The following is a 25,776-nucleotide window of genomic DNA, read 5'->3' on the forward strand; positions in this document are numbered from 1 at the left end:
AACTTCTCATCTGTTCATCTTGCCTTTCATCTTCATCCTGCCTTTCAGCAAGATGAAATAAAATAAAAAATAAAAATAAAATAAAAAATAAAAATATATCTATAATATATTTTTGCTCTTGAAGTTTTTCCTTTATGTTACCTCCACATTTTCAAATACGTTGAATCCATCAGCAGTAAACCCCTTTTTCTCTACCCCTTCCAACACACTTCCCACCATATTTTTTAAACTGGTTAAAAACAAAACAAAACAAAAAATTAAGGCCAAAATGAGAAAATAACTCCCTGCTTTCTAAAGTTGATTTCGGAGTTTAATATTGTTGAGCAATATACAGGAGTCTTTTTATACTGGGAAAGCTATTTATAATTTTGAAAAGAAGTTTTGTGAAATAGTCAAATGATGTGCATGATTTTAAGGTTGCTGTTTTTATAATTTGGGTAAGTTATGGTTGATGGTATCACCATCTCAAAAAAAAAAAAAAAGAAAGAAAAAAAGAAAGAGTGGGGGTGGGTGTTGAGGACCTCTTTAATGACCAGGAAAATACAAATTAAAACCGCAATGAGATGCAACTTTTAACACAGCAGATTGGCAGAAATGAAGAAGTCTGATAATATCAAGTGTTAAGAATGTGGAGCAACTGAAACGTAACACATGGCTAGAGGGAGTGTAACTGGTGTGACCCTACTTGGGAAAACAGTTAGTCATCAATAGTAACTTTGATATGTGCAGTAACTATTACCCAGCAACTCTACTTGTACATGTACACTCCAAAGAAACTCCCACACAAGTATATTAGTTTCCTATTGCTACTGTAACAAATTACCACAAATTCAGTGGCTTAAAACAACATAAATTTATTCTCTTACTGTTCAGGAGGTCAGAAGTCCTAAAATCAAGGTCAGCAGGGCTGTGTTCCCTCTGGAGGCTCTAGGGGAGCCTAGAAAAGCATTCCCTTGCCTTTTCTAGCTTTTGTAGGCTGTCTACATTCCTTGGTTCATGGCCTGATCCCCCATCTTCGAATGTACTTCCAAGCAGCACAGCATCTTCTAATTTCTCAATCTGACCCCCCTCCTTCCCTTTTGACTGTGTATTGGGCCCACCCAGATAATCCTGAATAATCTCCCCATATCAAGATCGTTAGGTTAATCACATCTTGAAAGTCCCTCTTGTCACATAAAGTAACAGTCACAGGTTCTGAGGACTAGGATGAGGACATCTCTGAGAAAGGATTTTTCAGTATATCCCACAAGTAAACCAGGAGACATGTACAAATGTTTATAGCAGGAAAAACAACAACAGCAGCCTAGAAGTAACTCAAAAGTCCGTCAACAGTAGAATGGGTAAAGTGTGATATATTTATTCAAAGGAATGTTATATAGCATTGGATATTATTACTATGCACTTCAACATGAATTAGTCTTGAAAACATGTTGGGGTAGAAAAAGCAAGAAACAGAAGAATATACATAGAATAATTCCATTTATACAAAGTTCAAAAGCAGATAAAACAAAATTGTGTGCTGTAGGAAAACATACATAGGTGGCAAAGCCATAAAAACAAAAGAAAAGCAAGGGAATAATTGCATAATACTCAGGATTGTGATAACAGGGGTGAGGTTCAGGAAGGAGGACAATATAATTGTAAAGGGGCAGCAGAAGACTTCAGTGCTAATGGCTGTGTTTTCTATTTAAACCTGGTGGAATAGAAGAATGTCCAGTTCATAATTATTCTTTATGCTGGGTATACATATTTTCCTTTCCCCCTTGGTTTATATGATACATTTCACAATGTCCAAAAAAAGGAGATGGACAATACAATGAAAACTGGAGGGCCAAAGCTCTTGTCATTGCCAATATATTCAGCACACATTCTGTTACTTTAATTTACAGAGTTCTAAGGGTTACGCTTTGGCAACATACATGAGCAGTTAACAACCCGGTTCTCACTATGTTAATGGGAACATTGTGGCTGAACCACTAAATTAAAACTTTACTCCATGGGATTATTGGTACTAAAACTGAATGTTTATTCAGAGGACTACACATACACACCATCGTTTGCTCACTTTTCTCACTCTTGTACTGTGCGCTAACATCACCATGTATTACAGATGATCTACTAAATAGGACCACCTTCCTTCTCGACAGTCCTTTCCATCCTTTCCACTGTGTTTTGTCCACAACTTTTATGACTTTGATGCTGCCGACAAGTAATCTTAAATTAAGAATCTAATCAATAAACATAGATTGATAATAATGTGCAGGCAGACATATTTTTTAACTATGTAATTTCTCCAAATAACCCCTAACTAGATAAGACACAACGAGATATTTTCACATGCAGAAACATTTTTCAGAAGTGGCAGAACCCAGGATTTACTTTAAGTCCAGGTGGCAATAGTTCTCCCATTTTCCATATGTATGACAGATGTCATTGTCAAGGTATCAAAGCACTTAATTCCCCTTTTGAAATACTATCTGTCCAGTTTCACACCTTCCCCATATCTTTTCTGTAAGAAATAAGAGTATTTCAAGCATTATCCCCTTAAATGTTACCATATATTTAGCTGAACTGCCTATGAATTTTTTTTTTGAGTTTGTCATAAGAGCCATATTTATTATCTGCTAGAAACTTTAGATGGTAACAAAAATAACTTTGCCACATTAAGAAATATTTCCTGGGGTGCCTGGCTGGCTCAGTCAGCAGAGTATCTGACTCCTGATCACAGGGTCATGAGTTCAAGCCCCATATTGGATGTAGAGGTTACCTAAAAAATAAATTAACTGACTTTTAAAAAGCATCTTTATTCCTATTTAAAGAAAAGGAGTTTTTCCTTTCTTTTCAAAAAACTTTAAAGAAACTGTATAAATATTCCTATTCCTGTTTCCTGTTTCTGTAGGGGTCTAAGTGATGAGTATGCTGTCTTGTGTGAGCAAAGGGGACAATTAGTAAGTTTGGTCATTTTCTTACAAGAAAATAAGAAAAGGGATATAATACAGCTCAACTGACTTCACATATCACATACTGTTTCTATAATAATTCTAAAAATACATATAATTAATGAAGTCCATATGAGTTATATATTTTATCTATTTATATTATAAAACATCTAACAAACTTTCACTATATATACAATTTGATTTATTTTTCTTTTTTGATTTTTTATTATTATATTCAATTAGCTAACATATAGTATATCATTAGTTTTTGATGTAGTGTTCAATGATTCATTAGTTGCGTATATATACAATTTTAAAGGGTAGGTGGTTAATCAAAATCAATAAACTTTTGTATGAATATTGGAAGATATTAAAGTGTAGGTAATCAGGTTTATATGCCTTCCATGCAATCTGAAATGGACCTCAGTATGCAATTTTTAATATTCAGAATGGTAAAATTGATTTTCAGATCCTGAAAGTACATAAGATTTTTTGGCCATGAAATCTCTAAAATTATTATTATGTTACATAGAAGTTTTTAAAAAACAACAACAGTTAGGGGAAGGAGGTCTGTAACCAAAACATAGCTTCTTACTACAAAAGTGCTTCGTATCAACCTCGTACTAAATCACTGTTGCAAGCAACAAGAAATAGATGATTGAATAATTCACCAATGTTGAACCACAGAGGTTCCAAGTAGGCATAACACCCATCTCCCCCTTGACTGAAGTATTTTAACCAGGAATGAGGTACCCTTTTGACCCTACTTTTCATTAATGAAGATGTACCTGGTGGGCTTAATTACAACTCAGTTTTGACAGCAGGGGCTAACAACGGATTTAGGTTTCCTCTATTCTGTGGTTCAGAGTACTAAAGAAGTATATACAAAACACCAATGACAGAAGATGTTAATACCTCTAATGGCTCTGTTCTTGTCAACTGGGAAGAACACCTTGGGAATTGCACAGTAGGTAATTTACATGTATGAAAATGAAAGTAATGAGCAGTAAAACAATGACCCAAGGTTGTGGGCAGTTAAGTGACTCAGCCTGGGTATTAACATAGGACTGCTTGATTTTTCACATCCACACAACACACAGTGTACTCAGATTTTATATGTTACATCATCTGAATCTTAATTATAAAAACTTGAACCAACTTTAGTCCAGATCCACAAAGACTAGTAAAGACTTAAGGTTGAAATAAAAATTTTCCCTCTTATATTTCACCTTGTGCTTCTAAATTTGATCTCATGGAGGTCTCCCCCAACCCATACACACACCAGATGGAAGTTTTAAGGCCCTTAGTAATTCATCAGGACTGACTCCGATTGTGACATGCAGAGTAACAAAAACCTGCGTAATTTCCTTGACCTGTTATCTTAGACCATCCACCCACAGGACATCTGACACCATCTTTTCAGATTGGCCTTTTCCCTGAAACGGGATCATGGCGGCTTGTAAATTTCCTAGCCACAAATTCTTTCGACTCAACTGAAATAAAAACAGTTGAGAAATAATCCCAATAATCCATATTTTTGCAAATAACTGATTTAGAGGTGTACTTGCCTTAGCAGTGATCTGAGATAAAACAAACCTCTTAAAGTCATCACAAGAAGGAATTACACAGCTAAAACACTCTTCTGTGGTCCAGCAAAAATCAATGCATCTTGGCCAAATTTCTTAATAAATTTCCAAGGAAAGGTTAAGTACTTTTGATAGGTCATGATAGGGAGCCTAAACTCTATTCCCGTCTCCTCTAACAGGCAATTGAGGGCTCAGGACACTGGATCTGGATCAGTGTGTGGAACAGCAGCTGCCTGGGCTCGGTGTAAGGATGTGCTGTGGTTCAAAAGGTGGAAGACAATGGCAAACATAGGTAGCATTTGAAAAGAAGGCCAAGTGGCGCCTGGGTGGTTCAGTGGGTTAAAGCCTCTGCCTTCGGCTCAGGTCATGATCTCAGGGTCCTGGGACCAAGCCCCACATCGGACTCTCTCTCAGCTGGGAGCCTGCCCCCCCATGCCTGTCTCTGTGTCTACTTGTGATGTCTCTGTCAAATAAATAAATAAAATCTTACAAAAAAAAAAAGAAAGAAAGAAAGAAAAGAAAAGAAGGCCGAATCAGAAAACAGAGAGGAGCATGTAAAAAAAGTCAATCAGGAAAAAAAAAAGTCAATTAGAGGAACAAGCCAGAGAGAAACAATCAAGGACACTGTTTCAAAGGAAGAGACTGGAAAGTTCAGAGCGTTTGGTGGGAGGCGAAGCCCGAAACAATTTCCTAGGATGAAAGGATACTAGCCTCCTTGGCTGTGGATAGTGAGGAACACATTTAAGATGCTGAAGGGGAAGATTTTACGGGTTTTTTTTTCCTTTCCTTTTACAAGATAAAGATGAATTATAAGCCTTTAAACATAGATTCTAAACAGTATTTTCATAAAGCCCATTTCTGGCTATGGTTCATGCAATGCAGCTTTACACTAGTACAATCATACTTGGCTGATATTAGGTATTCGGTACACATTTGTGAAGTGGAATTTAAGAAATGGCTTTTTTTTTTTAAAGATTTTATTTATTTATTTGACAGAGAGAGACACAGCGAGAAAGGGAATACAACCAGGGAGAGTAGGTGAGGGAGAAGCAGGCTTCCCACTGAGCAGGGAGCCCAATGTGGGGCTCCATGTGAGCCCAATCCCAGGACCCTAGGATCATGACCTGAGCCAAAGGCAGCCAGCCACTTAACGACTGAGCCACCCAGGCACCCCGGGAAATGGCTTTTTGATGAGAACCAATGCTATTTTCCTCACGGACAGTATCTGTCATGGGCAGATGATTCACACTGATGCCTTATAAATAGCATGAATTCTTTAGGAAATTTCTCCACTGAGCCCTCCTTTTATACTAAATTCAAGTTACTAGCCAAAGCCTGCAGTGTTAAGTGTATATATGTATGTATGTATGGATGGATGGATGGATGGATGGATGGATAGAGTCCATGACTTTGGCTTCCAATCTTGGTCTTCTGAGCCAGTAGACAGCATCAGGTAGACAATTCATACCAATTACTCTAGCATTGCATGTGTAAGTTAGCCTTTAAAAGAGATACTAAAAGCGGTTTGTGATCTGTTTAAATTATAAAGGAACGGACATAATTATGAAACTGATCCTTCCGATAATAAAAATGAATGCTCTCATTTACCAAGAGACTACCATGGGCCTGGTATTTGTTCCAGGTGTTTGGCACACATATGATATTCACAGCAGTCACTCAAAGTGAATATTATTGGCCTCGTTATGCACATGAGGAACCTGAGGCTAAAAGAAGGTAAGTAAATTTACCTAATGTGAGTAATTTACCAATAATTGAGTTAGAATGCTGACTTGGAGATGCTAGGATCTAAAGCTTAGGCTCTTTTCATAAGACTATGCTACTTTCAAGAGTTAGCTATTTGTGCTCTGGGCCACTGCCTTTGTTGCTGTGAAATGCAATTCCAAAACCAGGAGATCCATCAGTGGTAATAAACAGTAGTTCATGTTCAACTTAATGTACCAAAACAGAGTCACAAGTTAACACTGTCATTCTTCTTTTTCGCCAAATTCAACAGGGTGGTCATTCTTTTTCTAGCCTATGATTAAATACTTCACCAAAGATTGACTTCTGCAGAAGGAAAGCACAGAAGAAATCAAGTATGCTTTCCAAAAGCTTAAAGCTCGAGCTTCATGAAGAGTAGGCACATAGTGAATTGTAAATATCTTTTCCTGGATACAGCCCATTTCACAGAAATGATGAAATGACCCAAGAAAGTGAAGGTAGAATCCTGATTTTACTTTGTTTTCCAAAAGCTGAAAGTTGAAATGTAAGTATAATATATGATTTCCCAATATATTCCCTTGGGTTAAACCTGCCATGATCACGGTCATAAAGGAAGTTCGTGGGAAGGGCAAAAAATGCTGGATGTGATCCTTAAAGTCCTGACTTTCCTGTCCCAGTTCTGCTACTGTTTAGCTCCAAAATTCTGGGCCATTTAACCTCTCTAAGCCTCAATTTCTTCACCTTCTAAATGAGAATAATGATTCCTACCTTTCACAGAAGTGAGGACGGACTGAAATAATATAGACTAAAGCATTGTATAAATCATAAAATGCTACACAAATATGCCACCGCATTCAGAATACAGAAGAGGATTCAGACTAGAAGCATCAGGATCTCTCCATTTGCCAAACCCTTTCCCCATAAGGCTTGCTTAACTTCCTGTCTTGTGTTCTGGGAGATTTCCCTAGATGTTATTTCTGGGATGTTATCCCTCGCCCCACTTATTATATTTGATTGTTTCAGTGGGTGTCTGTCCCCAGCAATCAAACCAGTCCATGACTAAAGCAACAAATGCCCCCAAAGAACTTGCCCTCCAGCCAAACAACAAAAAGCTTTTGGTCCAATAAATTACTGTGGTGGCTATAACTTCGATGACCGACTTATAGTTCACCTACAGCTTCCACAAAGTTTCACGATAAAGAGATATGTGCAATTTATTCCAGGATAACTTGCTTGTTTATATACTCCAGAGCTCCAGGTCATTTCTCAGAGACATGTACATTTCTTTCTTTAAAACGGACACACACACACAATCATAAGATCTGCAAAGAACAACTCTATCTCTGCCTTGCAGATTATCAATATGTCTAAAATAGCATGAGAAATTTGTCGACAATTTCCTCTAATTAATTCCTAATGATGCAAACAGATTTTCTTCACAGGTTTTGGTACCAACCAGTTATGATGAAAAATGAAAGGTTTTTCTTTTTAAAGAAACTATCCGTGTTTCACACTCACAACTCAGCTTCTGGAAAGACCAACTATATAAGCCACATCAAAGTTGTCTCACAACTTCAGTAAAGGGCATCGTGAAAAGATGTTACTGAGTAGCCTGTTACACAATGTTTATATAGCACGACAGGGGCATCAGATCATAAGAATACAAATTGTGGCTCCAAATAATCTGGGCTTAAACCCTGGATCTCCAACTTATTAGCTATGTGATCTGAGGGAAATTACTTAACTTTTGTGTACCTCAGTTTCTTCAGCTCTATGATGGATTATTGACCTATCTTATAAAATTGCTGTGCATAATAAATGAATTAATATATATAAAGTGCTTAAGGCAATGCCTGGCACACACTAAACTCCTTATAAACATTAGCTATTACTACTATTATTATTTTGCCAGCTCAGGCGTTAAGGGGTTACACTGCATGCCCTGATGTTTCCTGAGGCATCTTGTCCTAAGCTCTCCAAATATGATGCAATTGCTGGGATCACTACATGTAAATAATCAATATCGTCTGATATCCATGGGTGTGAATTGCTGACATTTCATATTCTGTCAAGGAGCCTTCTTCTTTCGTGGACAGTACTGGTAAAAATTTGAACATGTGATAAGAATATGAGCATAATCCCTAATACATCCCATAATAGTAAAAGTGTAGACAAAGTCAGACCATGTAGATTTGCATCCTGCCTCCACCACTTACTAGCTGTGTAAACTTGGGCAAGTTACTAACCCTCTCAAAGTCCAGTTTCTTCGTATGTAAAATGTGGAAAGTAATAGTATCTATTTCATAGATCTTTATGAGGATTAAATGAGATAATTATATCTTAGCACAGTGCCTAGTACATATATTTAATAAATGTTAGCTATTGCTATTAATTTTTCTTTAGTTTGGTTAGTCCATTTGATACAAATTCTTTGCCTTTGTATTAGCCAAAAAACAAATTATAGTAGCAACTGACACTTTAAGGCTTATAAAAAGTAAAGATGAAATTTACTGGCGGAAGTCTTTTCTTGTGCCATTATAATGTCCAATTTAGTTCACTTTAAGATGCATTTTTCAGAAGATTTTATTACAAACCTTACAACATAAAACAATTCTGGAGTAGTTGTCTAAGTACTTTATAGAAATATGTTGAGAAAGTGATTGACCTCTGTAATAGAATCCCCTGGGCTTCCTTTCTACTAAGGCTTTTGTTTGCTTATATAATTTTTTAAAGATTTTATTTACTTATTTGAGAGACAGCATGAATGGGGGAAGCACTGAGGGGGAGGCAGACTCCCCACTGAGCAGGAAGCCAGATGCGGGGCTGATCCCAGGACCCCGGGATCATGACCTAAGCCGAAGGCAGATGCTTAACTGACTGAGCCACCCAGGCACCCATGTTTGTTTGTATAATTTAAGAATTCAGATCAGAACTTCAGGATGAGAAAATCATAGAGTTAAGACAGAGGATATCTAGCACATCAAAGTCAGGCAGACATGACTTAAACATGGTTTGCCTTTGGAAAAGCTGAACTAGCCAGTTTATCTTTGGTTCCCTTGCTTTTCTCAATCCATGAACTTTTCCTGGTCCCATTCTTGCTCTTACCAAGTGGTTGATTTATTCCCTTTAGTGTTAACTGTTAACTTGTTCAATGATGGGCCCTCAAAGTTGGAAATTCTTAAAGCTGAAAAAGCCAGAAATATTGAGGGAAATTAAGCTCTAATAGCAGAATTATATAGGTTGTAAAGTTGTTAATTTGGAACAGAGAACATTACCTGATATCTTTTGCACACTATTGCTATGTCTAAGGTCTCTCTTGTTTGTGTAGACTCATTTGTACTCTTAGACTGGAATAATTCTGCTGAAACTTTCTTTTTGACTTAGAGATAAAGAGGCTCAGATCCTACGACAAAACAGTTGGCTATATCCTCTACTGGAGTTGATGAGAAGACCCAAAAGCAAACCTGAACCCAAATCATTTCTTTCTTAGAGATATCACCCAATGGCATTACCAAGGAATGGCTTATTCCCAACTTTCCCAAAGATATATAAAGAAAAGGTGTTGCTACTCAAATAGAGCTCTACTACAAATCTCTTAGTCTACACCTCCAGCCAGATGGCAGCCCTGAGCCACCCAGGGCTCATTCCAGAGCAGCAACTAGTAACTATCGAGTGACTCGAGCATGTGGCTCATTCAACACTAAGCATGTCTTGCTAGAAAGATACTAATTGTTCAACTCGGGCAGAGGTGTTTTGTAAGGTTTTTCCTCTTCCTTTCCATTATTAACATGAAATTTTAGAACTGGAAATCTTAGAAATCATTTTCTTAGCCCTCTCATGTTACATATGAAGATTCTGAAGTCCACAGAGAGCAGGTTATCTGTCCAAGCTCCCACAGATGACGAGTGCAGAGCAGCCCAGATCTGTGTCCCCCTCCTATTCACAAGCCTTCCATTGTTCGTTGTCTTCAAAGTGGCCCCATCTTCCTATCTGACCCCATCCTCCTAGACACTGCTATCCACGACAGACTCCTTGTCGCTTCATAAAAATCGTATGTGGGAACTGATTACGAGCAAAAAAAAAATTTAAGGCAGATTCAATAATGTAGTTGAAATATAATGGTGACTTGCACTGGGGCTGTGGCAGCAAAGATGGAGAGAAGTGGATAGACTTGGTATCTCTGTTAGAGTAAATCAAAAGAACTCTCTGATGGATTTAATATGGTGGTTGGAGAAAAGTACGGAATCAGAGAAAATGCCTAAGTTTCTGGCTTGGATAACTGAAGATAAGGAAGATAAAGCAGGAGAAGGAGAGTGTTGGGGCATTGAGTGTTCTCTCAAGGTTTCAGGTAAAATAATCTATTTGAGAGGTGGCATGGCTTCTGTGAGAGGAGGAGCGACTGGATTCCATGAGAATGGATTTCCCTTAACCTTCCAGCCTTTGGGCCCACCCCTTGCTCCTCCCTATGAAGGCATGGTAACTTACCTGATTAGTATGTAAGGCCCAGCCCCTTGCTCCCCTTAATCTTCTAGAGTCAGGCTACCCACAGAAAGCATTCCTCTACTCTGTTCCTTAATGCTGTAAGTTTCAAAGGAATGGGCCCTTATGTGGAGAAGATTGTAAGCATCTAGTATCATCTGTATCTGGGAGAGTAAGTCTATTTAATTTTGGAGATGAATATTGTAAGCTTTTAAATATAAGGCCATACCCCAGAATCTTCTCAACAAATTATAAATGTGATTTTTTAAAAAGATTTTATTTATTTATTTGACACAGAGAGAGATCACAAGTAGGCAGAGAGGCAGGCAGAGGGGGGGGGGGAAGCACGCTCCCCACTGAGCAGAGAGCCTGATGCGGGGCTCAATCCCAGGACCCTGAGATCATGACCTGAGCCAAAGGCAGAGGCTTTAACCCACTGAGCCACCCAGGCACCCCATAAATGTGATATTTTAATGTCCCATTTCCTCTTCTGTCTTCTCACCCATCTCAGCCAATTCAGGGCAGGAAAGAGAAATGTTATGTATTGGGTCTTCTCAGAGTCCAAGAATGGGAGAGACAGTGATAGAGGAACACACTCATCTTAACTCTGACTCTTATGGCCCCGAAGCCTTAGGAAAGGGTCACCAGGCTTGCTTTAGGAAGCCGCTGGCCTATTCTTTAGCTTTGTATCTTTACAGAGAACTTCAGAATTAAAAATGCATTTATAATAAATAGATTCATTTATCAAGGAAGGAAAAAAATTATCTTTTATAAAGCTGGATGGTTAAAAAAATACACGTCCACACGTAAGTCGGGCATTACCTTCTGCTAGAAATAATGAAGCAAGATGCAGGTGTTAAGATCCAATGTGGGGGGCGCCTGGGTGGCTCAGTGGGTTAAAGCCTCTGCTTTCGGCTCAGGTCATGATTCCAGGGTCCTGAGATGGAGCCCTGCATCGGGCTCTCTGCTCAGCAGGGAGCCTGCTTTCCTTCCTCTCTCTCTGCCTGCCTCTCTGCCTACTCGTGATCTCTGTCTGTCAAATAAATTAAAAAAAAAAAAAAAAAAAGATCCACTGTGGTTTTCAGTCAAGAGAAAATATCAGCTCTAGGAAACAGGGCCACACAGCTTATAAAGTCTGGTTAACTTTCCTTTGATGGATTGTCGTGGAAGGGCAACAGCAAGTCCTGTGGCTGAATTTTACAAATGACTAAGCAAGTTTCCGAGCGTTAATACATTGGGGGAAAAGCAATATAATAACAGAGGTGATTAAATCCCACATGCTTCCTGGTGGATTCAGGAGGATGGAAAAGATTTCTTTTCTGTGTACAAAAGGGAAAAAAATAACACCGCAGGAGACATTCACTAAGAGGAACTTTAGGTTAACAGAGACAGGACCTCAAACAAGCAATCAGCCCGAGAATTCCTGGCATAGTGACTTCGGTGTTGCCATTGCTAAAAGTTCCTGGTAGATATGAATCTAAGAGGTATACCAAAGAAATAATATTTATCATTGTTCTCATTTTAATAAAAGGCTGGATGTTATATACCAATTGTTTAAATACTATTTCCCTGTCACTTGTTCTATTTAGAATGGACTCGAGGGGCAAGGTCTTTCTCATATTGCAAGGCACTGACTCTCAGGAAATAAATTACAACCAAGGGCCACATGGGATAATAGTTTGAAATGTAATTAAAATCGTGTGTTTTAAAAGAAAAATATTTCATGTATCTGATGTTAAAGTTAAAAAGAAAGATACAATTACAGACCACATAGAAGTAAAAAGGAAACTCAGTTGTTTTCTGAGGGAATCTATGAGATTTAAAAATTTGCTTGGGAAATTAAAAACTGGGAACAAATACTTATTCTCCTGTTACAGCCATTTTATGTTAAGGTCAGTAATGTCAGGGAGGGCCAGAAACAGACATGGGAAAGAGAAGATAGAATAAGGCAAAGGGGGACAGGCAGGATGAAGGACAGGAGGTGGGGTGGGAAGAACAGAAAAGGCAAAAGGAAGAGAGAGGGTAGTTGGGAAGAACGAGGCGAAGCAATTACTCAACAGGAAGACAGGTGTGACATGCCAGAAAAGAGGAAATGGAAAGCACAGGATAAAGAAATGGAGAGAGGAAAGGTGAGAGGTTGAAGCAAGCCAACAGTGAAGGGAACTCTGAAATATGTTAGATAATTTGTTTGTTGATACTGTTGTCCCAGCGAGCTCTGGAGCATTAGCGATTGTGATTGTGATTGTGAGTGCTGTCTTTAGAAATGTCATTTAACTGTTCAGCACAACTGGTCACAGGTGACTCCAGAAGAGTTGCGTACTTATCCACGGACCATTACCATTTACTAGGGTAACGATAGATAACCCAAATAAAAGTATCCAGAGTCTAAAAAAAGAATCTGACAATCTCAGAGGATGCTCTCTGGAAACAAGTACAGAGCAGAGAAATGAGAACACTTGTGGTCCTTTGGTGGGAGACAGAAGTGGTGGTGGTGACGCATTCGCTTTCATTAAAGGCTTGGTGCTGGGCTGTCTACATTATTTTGGTTTAAATTACCACCCCTAAAGTAGAGAGCTCCCAGTCTGACCTTTTATACTCTCCCTAGTGAATCAATCTGCCTGGCCTAAAAGACATCATCACTGTCGTCTAAATAACCATATGAAAAGAAGAATCCATGTCCTTTGCTAATCACTGTTTTCCCAAGGCCCCAGGCCTGTTAGGTTAGTCGTAGCTGATACCTTTCTTCCCTTGCTTTCAACCTCCCAGCTTTGCTAATTCCTCTTCTCTACAGGTAAGGGATGAATTGCTCCATTCCCTGTGCCTTCACTTCTGTAAGTAATTCACAGCCTGGACTGTCAAAGCCTTGTACCTGACCCCTTCACCTGGGAACCCAACCCAACCTTATGTATGAGAAAATAAAAAGACCCTTGTCCTATGAAGTGGCCTAGCTCAACCTTATCAGCTAAACCCCTGGTCTTAATATGACCTTATAACTTAGTCCTAGTACCTAAGCCACTTGCCCTACTGACTAACTTCTTGTACTCTCATTTTCCTCACTTATTCACATAACAAATGTTTATTGAGTACCTAGCTACTACATGCTAGGTACTATGCCACATGCAGGGAGTGCTGTAAAGCTGAGAAGGTCATAGTATCTGCCCTCAAAGAGCTCACAGTTTAATGGAGAGAAAGAGGTGAGCCAAAATTAAAATTATCAAAAATGGAATAAATAGCAAGAGTCATTTGGGTGAAGTGTTACAGAAGTAGATAAAAAAATAATAAACTTCCATGGAGAGTTTGCCATCCTCATTATTCTTATAGATAAAAACATAGTGTGGGCACCAGCCCGGAACGGCTTTATGGGTATGCATCAGTGCCGGCACACTGAGCCCCATGCTAAAAAGGGTCCCCTATACACACACTTGAAGTTTAAGGTGAATTTGTGTTTTGTCCATGAAGTCTGATGAAGCATGCCCCAGGGCTGCACACAATCTGGCTTTCTGATGGGTTTTCAGCCTCCTGCTCCCTGCCCCAGCCCCATGACCTCTACCTCTTTCTACCCAGGATTGCAACAGGGTCAGGTTGATGGGGGTTGGGATGGGAGGGTGCTCACATTCTGCTGCTGCCCTCCATTCCCAGTGAGGTTGTGGGCATGGGTATGAGGAGAATCAGGAACCTACGGTATGTCAGGGTGGAGCAAAGCTCTGGCTGCTTCCACTGTTAACACCATAGTGTGCTCAGTAAGCAGCTCTGCGGTGGCCTCCCACCCACTCCTGATCCACGTATGAAGCCTGTTCTGGCACTGAGGCTGCAGTCCTTTGGGGTGGACCATCGGTTGTGGGCAAGGGTGGCCGGCCTCAAGAACCCCATTTTGACTTTTCACTGGGTCCCATGGATTATGTAGCCAGGTCTAGCTCCATCCCTGGTAGCCTTTAGACCTTTGAGATTAGAGACCACAATCTCCTCAGCAAATTTCCCACCTACAGAGTCCTATCCTCCAACCCATTCTCAACAATGGAAACTGAAACAGCAAGAATCCTCTCTCCATGTGTTTCAGGTCCCTTTTCCAAAGCTGGTTTTCCCTCTCAAATCTTGTTCTGAGAAGTTAGTCACACACATGAGCTGCAGCCTGTGACAACCAGCAGAACCCTCTGGAGAGGATGGCTCCCCACTGGAAGATCCTACACTTCAAGCTATAGATGATGATTAGATGGCTCTTGGTCTTTGATCCACTTTGGGGCAGGGCTAAGCTATAGTTGCCAGCCTCCCTGCAGTTGGGTATGGCTACATGCCCAGGTTCTGGAGCCTAGAAACACAACAAAATGGGAGCAGGAAATAATGTGTGCCCATTCCAACCTGACCCACAAATCCTCCCCCATCACTTGTCCATTTCTGTCTCCCCTCATCTGCTGGTCACAAATTGAAGCCCCATGCCGCGGTGTGGAGGCAAGAAAGAATGCCCTCTTGAAGGACGGCTACCCGTCAATCAGCAAGAGTTGCTGAATTTCCCAAGAGAAAAATAAGTTACCGTTGTGTTACCACTGAGCTCACGAGGTGTATCTGTTAAAGTAACTACAGCTACTTTATTAATAAATACAAATGTGTGGAAATTTTTGAAAAACATATAAAAGAAAACACAAAAGAGAAAAAGAAGCCCACCTCTATTAATGTTCTCGTGAATCATCTTCTGGCCTTTCCCCATGCATTATTCCAAGTACTTTTTAGTAAGTCCTCACAATGTAACAAACAGCATGTTAAGCACCTTTCATATATAATGCCACTTAATCCTGACAACAACCTTTTAACATAGGTATCATTATCCCCATTTTAGGGCTGTAGATACTAACAATTACAGAAGTAAAATACGATACAGCTCTCAAGGGGGTGGGAGTGGGAATCAAATTCGGTCTGTCTGATTCTGAATCCAACCCCCTCCCTCATGGTTTTGTTGTTGTTATTGTTGTTAAGAAAACCGGGATGCTATTGTTTTATAGATATGCTTCATTCACTTAATATTTTGTGGGCAACTTTCTCTGATTAAATGTTCCATTTTACTATGTACTATAATCTATTTATCCAAACATTTAGTTGGGTGTTTAGATTGATAAGCTTACACTATTATAAATAACACTGTCATGAATATTCATATACACAAGTCTTTGCTCATACCCATAAAAATTTCCTTAGAATGATCTGGAATTGCTAAATCAGAAGTTGGAGCTATTTTTAAGGCAGTACATGTATATTACCCAACTGTCTTACATCAGTGATTTCTAAAAGGGGGGAGGAGGATTTTGCCCCCGGGGGACATTTGACAGTGTCTAGAGACATTATTGTCACAACGGAGCAAGCATATGGTGGGATTCCAAAACATCCAAAATGTCAAGAGTGCCAATGTTGAGACACACTAAACTACATAATGTTTTCATCAGGGCATGTCACTCTGAAGACAAAACAAAGGCTATAGCATGATTTTATATTACTTACTATACTGATTCTACTTACTATATGCCAGATACTGTAGTAAGCACTGAGTTAGCATTCAAGGAGAGTCAGATCAACAGTCAAGAGTAAAGAAAGGAGGTGGTTTGGAAGTAAACTGTACCTTCATTCGCTAGAGAGAAAACACCTCTCTTTCATTTTATACCCTCATATCTTTCCATATCATCTTCATCAAATGATTTCCATATACTTTTACATTAAATTATACAGTTTCACAAAGTTGCCACAAGAAATGATTAATTTTGCCACATCACTACCTACACAAGTGCTTGATCCTTCCAAACTATCTCTAAGAATAAAATCGGTTGTTTCTTCAACAGAAACTCAAGGTCTTAGGTATAAAACATCCCTATGATGACAGTGGCTCCTCTTTCCCTGGCTGACCTTTTTGTTCTTTAATTTAACCTGGCAGATCATCTCCATTTGGTTAATTCAGAGGTGGAAAAATGTTTTCCTGCCCTTTCTATTTTAAATTAGCACAAACTCCCTGAGTGCCAGTTCCTTTCTGGCTATCAATGGGACTCACAGCAGGCATGGAAAACATAAAGGGACCAAATCAGAAGCTGCTTCTCTGTTTCCTCATTTAAGACATGGATGGCAAAGAGAGAGGGGAAAGATCCTTGGATCTTGGATCCCTTGGATCCCGGCTGTGTTATCAGCCTCCTCTCCAGAGGTTCTGTACTCCTCAGCCTGCTTGGTCAACGCTTGGCAAATTCCTTGCCACTGGCTCCTCTCTTCTTTGCTTCTCTGCATAGTAGTCTCTGGGCTATAATAAAAACAGGATGCTATGGCTGTCCTGGGCTTTCAAAGCCAGGCTCAAAGAAGAGGAAGTAAGGAAAGAATCTGACCCCGCTCTCACATACCTGAAGAGAGAAAAAAGAACCAGCCTTAACAGATGCATAAAGCATAGACCCTATCAGTTAGTGCTTCTCTAGAAGCAAAAAGAAGAAGCTAAGGGGGGGAATGTGGATGCTCCATAAAGGTGGCCATTACGGATGAGATTATAGCCTCACCTTTCCAGAGAAATTTATGCAGAAAAACCTAGACTGGTTTCTTTAGCAACCCTGAGACAATCTTTCCCACAATGTCCCAAGCCTACAGTTCTTAATTCCATTACAGATGTTATTAAAACTTTAAATATGTAATCATGCACATTAAGTTGCCAAATACCCATAAAAACTGTTAGGTTATTAAACTGTATACAGCCATTTAAATGAAAAAGGATTAACATCTAATTTCTTTAAATTGAAAAAAGCAAAGGTTAAGACATTCTGACAATCTGATAAATATAGGTAGCCTAAGTACAAGGATAATGCATAACATAAAATTAACAACATATCTAAACAGAAAAACATAAAATAAAGAAAGCCCATCTTTGAATAGTCAACACATTTAAAATAAAATTGTGTCATAGATTTCACCTAGCCTAATAAATTTTTACAGCTTGATTATAAGCACCATGATTTATTATTCATTTACCCTTTAATGTCAGCTGCTACAATTTATTTTGTTTACAAGTACTAAATCCAAACACTGTCATTTAAAAAAAATCTTTAGGATTTCAAGAATAAAACTACAAATGGTCAATCTGGAGACTTTATGGGGGAATTTCTAGCACAGAAACCCAATGTATACTTTTGGGATTACATGTTACACTAGAAAAATAAGCATATTCATTAGTTGCAAAAAAATTAACATAACTATGCTTGTCATATGCACGATATGTATTATGGCCAGTAAATCCTGACAGTCCAAAATTCAGTTAAAGCATTTGGTTACTTTGCATTTTGAAGGAATCATCACCTATGTATAAGGCATCATGTCTGTATGGTACTATCCTGAAATGTGCCTGAGATTTGTTTCAATCCAGTATTGTAAGACACGCAGACATGGAAATCATTGTTTTGAAGGAGAAAGGTTATACTTACAAATCCTCAAACACAGGAGGCATGGCACACCACGCAGGGCCCCATGGGGAAGGACCAGAGTCAGTCAGGAGGCAGAAATGGAGAGGGAAGAACATGGCCCAGAGCCTTTATTGGGATTCTCTTGGGAAGAAACTGCAGAGGCAAGATAGGGTCCTTCGGTCAATTAGGTTTTGGGTAGTGTGAAGAATTTCAGCAGGCTCTGGACTCTGGGGGTGGTCCCTAGTTGTCTGGGACCCGGCCCTGGGGTGACATAAGCAGGGGGATTCGGGCTTGGTGTGTGAGTTTGATAAAGGAGATTGTTGGGGATGTGGCCTCTTCGGGCTGGTTGGTTTGTACAGCACAGGTGCACCTGCAGGGGAGTCCTTTGCTCTCTCTAGGGAATTAGCTACCCCTCAGAGGGGCAGTCTTTGCAGGATCAGGGACTCCAAAACCAGAACATCAAGAATATGGAAAATAAGAAAATATGGTCAATACAGTTACTACCACATTTTAAATCAAATTTCTCCTTTCATGCACAAGGACCTTTCTGGGGCCAGGTCCTGTGAATAAAGCCTGCTGGACTGTGCATTTAAAAATATGAATAAAGTGGCACCTGGGTGGCTCAATGGGTTAAGCCTCTGCCTTTGGCTCAGGTCATCTCAGGATCCTGGGATCAAGCCCCACATCGGGCTCTCTGCTTAGCAGGGAACCTGCTCCCCCACCCCCCACCCCCCGCCTGCCTACTTGTGATTTCTCTCTGTCAAATAAATAAATGAAATCTTTTTTAAAAGTTTAAAAAATGCATAAAGTCTTACATTTCTTACTTTATCCTTTTGAATATTCTTTCTTGTTATCTGATTAGAACCTAATATTGGTTTTAATAAGTAGATCCTTACAAAATCCTATGGAGTAGACATGTCCAGACATATTATTCCTTTATTATAGCTGAAAACACTAAGGCAGAACTGGGAATAGAACTCAAGATTATCTCCAAGTCTAGAGCATGTTCTATTACATGCTGATGGCTTTTACAGTTTAACAAGATGATTAGTAATTGATGAATTCATTTCTCAGACAAATGGGCTTAATCAGGTTGTTTAGGGAAAAAAGTCCATTAACTGGTCCAAAGTCATCTCTTCCCTGTTAGGTGTGTTTGGTCCAGATTGCCTCCTATGGAGTTTCTTCTGGGAAATAGCATATTGGGAATAAACAAAACTACTTGGACAGAACAAGACAGCCAAATACCAATATGGCATTTCTGAACTCATTTTCAACAGATTTCAATCACTATTTTCTATATGCTGATGAAATTCAATGTTCAAATCAAAGATGGGTATTCCCACCTGACTTGGTCTCTGTACACACTCACATTCCCACTGAGTAAAATAAGAAATAACCTGATGACTCTGGATAGTCCCCATTTGGCTCTCCAGAGGCTCTTGGAGAGGCTCTGTTCTGTGCCAGAAGGCTGACTGCTATGAATCACTGTGTCAGGGAGGACTCCCTTTGCCCTCTTGGTTTCAACCAACCCTGGGTTCAACCACTGAGTGACACTGACAGGAGATGAGGGTGTGAGGGGGGTAACATTTCCTGGCTCCCTCTCCTCCAGATCATGCTTGTCAATGGCTGAGCTCCTCTCCCTCGGGCCACAACTCTGGCTGTGTGGCCCCTCTCCCACAGATGGAACTCTCCCTCAGCATTCTGGTAGTTGCCCCCTCCACTTCAGATGTAGGGATGGTGGTTCATATCTATATACCAAGGGTAGTTGTATTGTTTTACCATTAGCTACTTTGTTATTTCAGCTGGGAGGAGGGATGGAGAGGAGAGGTGGTGTAGCAACCAGCCCAGTTTATTGATGCTAACTATAGGGAATAGAAGGGAAAGAGATAGCTCTCACTTGGACATGTCCCCATGGGCATCTAATAACTATATCTGGGAGTGAGCAGTTTGTAAATATAACCATCTCAGAAGTTGAATTTTTTGAGACTTTTTCAGAGTATGGGAAACATAAGAAATGTAATCAATAAACCTGGACGTGCAATGTTGTTAGAAAATAAATAATTACAAGGTTAGTCAATATAATATCTCATGTCTGAAAGACTTTCAGAGAAAAATTCTAACATCTATTAGACCTTATCCTGGAAGGAGTGTTTTACCTTCAAGAAGTTGTACTGAATGAATGAGGTAATCATGAGAAAACTAGAAAATTCAGTTAGCCAGAATGGCCATGATCCATCTTATGCTTTGGCCAAGAAGAAGTTGGCAGTGGGCTCTTGCTAGTTTAGTATTTGGTTAGTGGCAGTCTATTTTCGCCATGGTTTCCACATGGAATGAAGTAAAATTTAAAAATAGATAAATAAATAAAAATGAAGGGGCTAGGGAGACAGGGGTCCAGCAACTAATAAGAAGATCTGATTAATGCAGACAAGCAATTCAGGTAATTAGCCAGTTATCTGGGCTTCATAAGCCCTATTTAAAAGAAAAAAAATCTACAAGGGATACCTGGGTGGCTCAGTCATTAAGCGTCTGCCTTCGGCTCAAGTCGTGATCCCAGGGTTCTGGGATCGAGCCCCACATCGGGCTCCCTGCTCAGTGGAAAGCCTGCTTCTCCCTCTCCCACTCCTCCTGCTTGTGTTCCTGCTCTCGCTCACTCTCTCTCTCTGTCAAATAAATAAATAAGTAAAATCTTTAAGGAAAAAAAATATACAAAATCAGGTCTAAAGAGTAAAAGACGTGCTCAGGGGATGAATTTCCTGGTTTAGCTCTCTAAATGGCTTGTGCAGTCTGAACTTTGTGCTTAGAGGTGGCTGAATTGACCACATAAAGGGGGTATCAGCGTAACTACTCTGTTGAAAAGATTTGCACTAATCCATCTATGACCTATTGCAGAATATGAAGTGAAGAAGTCACAATCTCGATCTTGAGGAATTCATGGTCAAAAGGTCACCTAGTATCCAAACAGTAATAATACTATGAAAATAGAAATACATTAAAGCACTCTGGAAGATCAAAGAGAGAGAAATCTTGTCTAGTTTGGGTGGGATGGGGCAGGGATTAGCAAGAGCTTCATAAAGTGGGGCTTTGAGGGGTGAGAGGATTTAAACTGGCAGAGAAAAGGAGTAGGCAAAGGGACAGTTGTGAGTGTGCGTATAATAGTTAGTGGTCAGTAGAGGCCACACCGGGGATGGTGGGCCTGAAGGCTCTGCGGTCCAAAGATCTCCTTTGGAATCCCATCTCTCTCACCACTCACCACCTGAGTGACTTTGAGCAAATCACTCAACCCTTTCAAGCCTCAGTTTCTCCTTCTGTAAGAGGAGGGTGGTAATAGCTACCTCTGGGAATTGTCAAGAGGATTAAACAGACCATGCTTGCTAATGAACTAATGCCTGTCTCATAATTAGTGCTCCAAAAATAGAGTTATTATTAATCCACAGTGGAGTTTCAGTTTGCCTTCTATCATTATGCTTAAATTCTTAAAAAATTGACACCCTGAAAAAGCTCTCAAAGATTCCTCATTTTTTCATTTAGATAAAAAAGATTTCTTGAACTAAATTTGCAGTAGCCTAAAGCTATATGTTATGACGGGAAAGAGAATTTATGATTAATGTATAAAACCACTGTTTAGTCAGTGAAATCAACCAATTAATAAGAAACCATTGGAGTTATAGAAAATGCACATTTTTTTTAACACCAGGAGGACTTCTTTACTATTTTAATCCCCAAAATAAATAAAAATAAATTTAGCCTGAATGCCTATAAATGGCCAGGAACCAACGTTTCTCCTAAAATATTAGAAACCCAACCCACTCTTTTATGACTAAACGGCTTCTTTTATGATTCAAATTCCACTTTCCAAAAGAACGTGGTTATATTGCAAAACACCACCCTTAAAATAAGTAACTCAAGTGGCAAGTAGTGGACGTCAAGGATCTGGTTGACTTTCCTGTAAAACAACTCAAAGCTATTTCAGAGGAAAGCTTCATATGACTTTTCAACACTATATTAAACATGAAACACTAACTTCCAAATTAAGGCAGGCTTGCAAATAAACAGGTGACCCAAACCTCAGGAACCAAAATAAACTGGTCAGATTAGTAAACATTTAGCTTATGGGTTGGGAAAAAATTAAGTTAACCTTAAATTACCTCCCCAGGATTCTGTAGGAACTGTACTTCTCTGTAATCTATCCTCATGTACAGAGCAGCAAAAGCAATTTGTCACTGTGTTTATCATGATCATGTGTCTGTCAGGAGAGGGGCTGAAACAGCAAATGCTTCCTGCTTCAAGCACAAAATCAATTTCGGTTCTGGCCTAGTGAACATGTTTGTGGGCTTAGGGGAGTTTTGAAAATGTGCAAGGCTGAAGTAAGAATTCAGGTAACTGCTTTTAAGTGATGGGGTGGGATCAACGTCTGCCTTTTAAGCAAATCTCAGCAACTCAATCACAGGACCACAGACCCATGTGTGCCAGCAGTGGCTCATCAGGGAATGAAGCACACTCCTCACTGAATTTCTAGGTAAATGAAATCAATCCCTTCTGAAGCCAAACACATTGAAATGTAGTTATTTTAGTGGAGCATATTCTAAAGTGAAATTCACTGACAGTGACTTATAAAATATCATTATTCATATTCTTATTTAATACATAGAATAAATATGGCAGTAGAGTAGAATGCGTTCTTAAATACAACTTGGGGATCATTTTTGTTTGTTTTCCGTCACTTCTCGTCAAGGATAAGCAATCAGCTATCTGCCCTTCTTGTATTAGGAGAAGGCAAAGCAAGATTTGAATGAGAAACTATGGAAAAAGTATAGTCCTGGCAGAAAGGAAGAAAAGCACAGAAATAGAAAAGCACAATCCAGGCATTGAAAATGGCACATAATTTAATTAGAATGGAGCTGAGGCCATGTGAGAGGAAGCAGTAGACACTAGGCTGAAATAAAATTGAACTTCCCCACCTAGCACTCCAAATGACTCGGACTCAGGGCCAGCTCCACGGACACGTGACTGGGACAGTTGCCTAGGGGCCCCTGCTTGAGGTTTAATGCTGTACTATATGAAACCCTTAACAATTTTATCTTTGAATTTGCGATTGAAGTCCAATCGAGCAGTGGCATATGACCCTAAATCTTGAAGCCTTGGCTCACACTCAGTCTTTGCCCGATTGCCTGCTCAGGACTGGTTCTTGGTCATTTACCCATGCTCTGTTGTGTCCTGGGCCTCCCTTGGCCTCCCACCTCATCACCCTCCCCTTGTGACCAGGGGCTACAACCATGTCACCCTGGTTGAGTGAGAGGCCAATACCCCACATCTGCTATTGCCCTCTGCTCCTGGTTGGGATCTGGGTGGGAGTGTGGGGAGGGTCAGGTGCATGTCCCATATCAGCATAGAGAGGAGCAAGGTTGTGGTCACCCACAGCCAGAGCTGGCAGCATTATGACCAATTAGGCAGGGAACTCAATGAGGGCCTCTTACCTATCCCTCAGAGTTTCTCAGCATGGAGGTCTGAAATCACGAGGGAGCTACCTGTCTGCTGTGGGTCGAGACAGCATACACTTGGGAAGAGAAGATTAACTTCACCCCCAGCCAGGCTCCTGCTTTACCATTTTGTACTACACTCCACATATTATGTAGCTGGCTCTACTTAGAATCTTTACTCACCCAGCTTCTTTTCCTGTTATTGATAACTGTGTCACCCTTCTCCATATCACCCAGGGTATTACTAACTTCCCTTCCTCCTAGCCCAACCCCACACCTGCAGAACATCTTCCTTCTGTTCCCTGCTACCCATTCCTGCTGTTCCTGCTTTAGTTCAGTTGTTCATCATGGCTCCACTAGACCATCATAATAGACTGTTAATTATTGCCATAGCTTTGAGCCTCCCCCCGTTCAATCCATTGGCCACTGCCACTAGGTGACCCAAAACACCACCCTGGTCCTGCTAAAATGTTTTTAAGGGCTTCCTGTAAATCTTGGTCACTGACTGCTAGTAAAATTCAAATTCTTTAGTCGGCATTCAAGGTTCTTTCTACTTTTGCCCTCATCTTACTTTTGCATGTTCATTGTATAGCATGGACAATAATCTGGCCAAATGAAACCATTCACTGTGCTCTATACGCATTTTGTACTTGCGTATATCTGTCTCTCTGCTGAAGCCATTTTGCTGCACCAGGATCACGACCCCCAGACCCACAACCATCTCCAATGGTGAAATCTCCCATCCAAGTATTAACCAGGCCCGACCCTGCTTAGCTTCCAAGATCAGACAAAATCAGGTGCGTTCAGGGTGGTATGGCCGTAGACTCCAATGGTGAAATCTAACCCTTTTTTCAGTTTGATTGGCTCCTCCTCCATGAAGTCTTCCATCATGAGGCCAGTCATAATGGGACTCCATTCTCCTCTGTGACTTATCATTTAGTTTGCAACATTTATTAAGTACAGCACTTGGTATTCACTTATTTGTGTATAGTATATGCCCCTTAAGTATAAATGTTTGGAGGGCACATATCATGTCCTTTCACTGTTGTAGACCCACAGTCCCCCTACCCAGGCCTTAGTCCCCCTCCCAGGCCTTAGGTATAATGTGCGCTCGGTGTATGTTTGTTGGAACTAATGAATAAATGAATCTGTAGTGTAAACAGATGAGGTTTTCTGAAAGCCTGGCACACCTGCAATCCTTCTGCGTCATGCCCTTTCCTCCTCCCAGTTCACCTAACAAAACATTTTGGCTGCTTTTCAGACCCAAAGCCCATCAAACACCTGTATTGTCGTTATCAACACTAACAAAAATATCATCTCACACTTTTTATTAATGTTTAAAGTGCTATATTCTGAATGCTCAGAATAATCTCAAAGAGAACACCTGTTACTTGAGTGCTCTTATTTTCAACCTCTTGAGGGCAATTTTTTCATTACTATATTAAAGTGGGCTGTTAAATAACTTATAACTGTTGGAGGAAAAAAGGTAAATTGCAGTCACTATGATCCATACAGGATAGCTAAAATGAATTTCTATCCACTTACAGTTTTTTTTCTTCTAATTTCAAGTCAGTTTTTTTTAGATGAATTGAGGTTTTTTTGCTGTCAAAACTTGTATTCAACTTTAGCATTTCATTAGTCTACTCTTGACTCCAGAATGTCATGAGGTTTTCTGAAAGCCTGGCACACCTGCAATCCTTCTGCGTCATGCCCTTTCCTCCTCCCAGTTCACCTAACAAAACATTTTGGCTGCTTTTCAGACCCAAAGCCCATCAAACACCTGTATTGTCGTTATCAACACTAACAAAAATATCATCTCACACTTTTTATTAATGTTTAAAGTGCTATATTCTGAATGCTCAGAATAATCTCAAAGAGAACACCTGTTACTTGAGTGCTCTTATTTTCAACCTCTTGAGGGCAATTTTTTCATTACTATATTAAAGTGGGCTGTTAAATAACTTATAACTGTTGGAGGAAAAAAGGTAAATTGCAGTCACTATGATCCATACAGGATAGCTAAAATGAATTTCTATCCACTTACAGTTTTTTTTCTTCTAATTTCAAGTCAGTTTTTTTTAGATGAATTGAGGTTTTTTTGCTGTCAAAACTTGTATTCAACTTTAGCATTTCATTAGTCTACTCTTGACTCCAGAATGTCATG

General features: G+C 39.8%; 1 protein-coding gene across 1 annotated transcript in view; it reads right to left on the reverse strand.

Annotated features, from left to right (window-relative positions):
• Nucleotides 1-25,776, reverse strand: part of LOC111142610 (phosphodiesterase 11A) — a 392,040-nt gene that overhangs the window by 362,268 nt on the left and 3,996 nt on the right. The window lies entirely within an intron of this gene.

Source organism: Enhydra lutris, unplaced genomic scaffold, assembly GCF_002288905.1.
Source record: "Enhydra lutris kenyoni isolate GAN:26980312 unplaced genomic scaffold, ASM228890v2 scaffoldscaffold1, whole genome shotgun sequence".
NCBI lineage: Eukaryota > Metazoa > Chordata > Mammalia > Carnivora > Mustelidae > Enhydra > Enhydra lutris.